The sequence below is a fragment of the Equus quagga genome, chromosome 10 (genome assembly GCF_021613505.1).
Source record: "Equus quagga isolate Etosha38 chromosome 10, UCLA_HA_Equagga_1.0, whole genome shotgun sequence".
Classification (NCBI taxonomy): Eukaryota; Metazoa; Chordata; class Mammalia; order Perissodactyla; family Equidae; genus Equus; species Equus quagga.
Genome location: NC_060276.1, coordinates 69,819,607 through 69,820,024, shown reverse-complemented (window position 1 = coordinate 69,820,024; position 418 = coordinate 69,819,607).

Genomic DNA, 418 nt, shown 5'->3' with positions numbered 1-418 from the left:
TTAGTTCTCTTTCTTCCTCTGTCTGGCGCCATTCAGCCTGTCTGTCCTCGATTATGCTAATTTTCTCTATGTTGTCTACACGGGCATTCAGGGAATCCGTATTCTGTTTTATCTGGTCCATTGTGTTTTTCATCTCAAGTAATTCTGTTTGATTCTTCTTTATGATTTCAATCTCTTTTGTGAAGTAACTCCAGAACTCGGCTTGTTTCTCTATCTTTCTCTCTACCTCATTGAGTTTTTTGATTATAGCTGCTCTGAATTCATTATCACTTAGTTTACCTAATTCCAAGTCCTCAGGACTTAATTCTGTGTTTTTATTGTTTTCCTTCTGGTCTGGGGCTTTTATAAATTGCTGGATGGTAGAGGAGCGTTTTTTTCTCATGGTGGTAGAATTCAGTTGCAGTTACAGCCTGTCGCC